The 2268-nt window shown below is 44.3% G+C and overlaps 1 non-coding gene across 1 annotated transcript; it reads left to right on the top strand.

The window, feature by feature from the left end:
* The first annotated feature begins 611 nt into the window (after positions 1-611).
* LOC119929034 lies at positions 612-744 on the top strand. Its single transcript, XR_005451177.1, has one exon. It is a non-coding gene; the product is annotated as a small nucleolar RNA SNORA7 (small nucleolar RNA).
* The last annotated feature ends 1524 nt before the right edge of the window (positions 745-2268 follow it).

Genomic DNA, 2268 nt, shown 5'->3' with positions numbered 1-2268 from the left:
CCTCAGACACACACTTAGAGATCATCACTTGTGGAGTGTCTACAGAGCAAGTGGAGTAATTGTTTGCTTAGGTTTTGTTAATTTGCAGGCAAACCTGAAGGAATATAATCACACAGTCCAGGCCTAATTAGGGAATTCTCCAACATGTGTGTGAGAACTGAAGATGGGGTGAGAAATACAGTTTGGGTTATCAGAGAATAGAATACCCAGCACCATTTTTCTCCTCTGAAACCTGGTCTGGACACTTTTGTGCTGGTGTTGAAAAATCTGACACATTTTTCCACCTCCCCCATTAGTGACTGCATTGCCCCATCACAGAAGAAGCAGCATGGCTTAGTGGATAGAGTACGGGCCCGGGCTGGGGGGAAGGGCGGGGGAATCAGATGACGGGTTCTAATCTCGGCTCTACCGCTTATCTGGTATATGACCTCGAACCAGTCACTTCACTGCTCTGTGCCTCAGTGTCCTCATCTGTAAAATATGGAGTTGATTCCTGTTCTTCTACTTCCTACTTGGACTGTAAGCCCCTCAGGGGATAGGGAATGTGGTTTTTTTTTTGATCATCTTGTACTTATCTCTGTGCTTGGTATAGTGTTTGGCAGGTTGCTAGTCCCCTCTCAGGGTCGCACCTGGAGAGTTTCCAGTACTCTACCAGTCTCAAATATGAGAGGGAGAGTCAAGCAGAGACATTTCCATTCCTAGCTTGGGCAGTGGCTAGTGAGTGGAAGGCAATCTGCTCCAAGTCAAAAATCACCTGTGCTGGACATGGGAGCGAGTAGAAGGTAGAGACTCAAGCTTACTGCTTGGAATGAGGCAATGGAAACATTTCTGTATTTTTACCAAGAAAACTCTATGGATACATTACCAGAACAATTGTAGATGGAGGTGGGGCATTCTGGGAGAGATGTTTCCATGATGTCCATGGTGTCGACAGCAGAAGACAAAGAAAGGTTGTAAGTGCTTAACAAATGCTATCATCGTCATCATTATTATCATTATTTTCATCAATATTATTACTAATTATATACCTGTTTTAGAATTAACTTGTATCTACAATAGCACTTACTTAAACCAGTGCTTAAGACATCTTGAATGCTTAAGAGTGAGAAGCAGCATAGCCTTGTGGAAGGAGCATGGGCCTGGAAGTCAGAGGACCTGGGTTCTAATCCCAGCTCCACCATTTACATGCTGTGTGACCTTGGACAAATTACTTAATTTCTCTGTGCCTCAGTTACCTCATCTGTAAAATGGGAATTGATTGTGGGACATGGACTGTATCCAACCTGATTATCTTGTATCTAACCCAGTGAGTAGTAAAGTGCCTGACATATAGTAAGCATTTAACAAATACCATTAAAATAACATAATAATACTTGTTATCATCATTATTATCAACATTATCAACATATTGAATGCCCAACTGGGCAGCTAGATTGGTAACTAGCACCAGGGCAGGGCTGGCTTCAGACAGTAAGCGAATGAAGCAATTTCCTCAGGGTGCAATCAGTGGTATTTATTGAGCATTGACTTAATACAGACATTGGACTAAGCTTGTGGCAGAGTACAATAGAGTAAATAGGAATGATCTTTGTTCTTAAGGATCTTACCATCTTGGCAGACCACCAGGGGTAGAGGTAGAGGGAAGGGACTACCAGCTGTTAAGAATTGAAAGTGCCTTCCTAACAGAAGCTGCTGGTCAGGAATCCTGGAAAGGGAACAAGCACAATGGATGCATCATGACATTAGGATTAGAGGCAAGGAGGTAAAATGTCTGAAGCTGACCCTGCTCCAGAGCGAAGCAGTGTGGCCCGGTGGAAAAAGTATGGGCCTGGGTGTCAGAAGCACGTGGGTTCTAGTATCGGCTCTACTACTTGTCAGCTGTGAGACCTGGGGCAAGTCACTTTGCTTCTCTGTGCCTCAGTTTCCTCATCTGTAAAATGGGGATTAAGATTGTGAGCCCTACATGGGACAGGGACTGTGTCCAATGTAGTTATTTTGTACCTAGCCCGGTGCTTAAAACTGTGCCTGGTTTTAAACCACATTTATTATTACTATTATTATAGTGGGAGAGGAGTGATGGCAGAAACTATTTGATATCTTCTTCATTCCCCAAGCATGTGCCCAGTCTCCTTCTAGGCACTACCCCTGCCTTCTGGTTAAGCAGTAGTGGCCAGTTAGATGCTTACATCAGGGTGTCCTTTACTCCGGAGAGTCCATGGACTCGGGACTGCCCAGTGGAGCGGTGTGCCCATGGCAAGTATCACACGT

The sequence above is a fragment of the Tachyglossus aculeatus genome, chromosome 5 (genome assembly GCF_015852505.1).
Source record: "Tachyglossus aculeatus isolate mTacAcu1 chromosome 5, mTacAcu1.pri, whole genome shotgun sequence".
Taxonomy (NCBI): Eukaryota; Metazoa; Chordata; class Mammalia; order Monotremata; family Tachyglossidae; genus Tachyglossus; species Tachyglossus aculeatus.
Note: the sequence above shows the minus strand (reverse complement) of the source record. Positions and strands in the feature narration are given on the sequence as shown.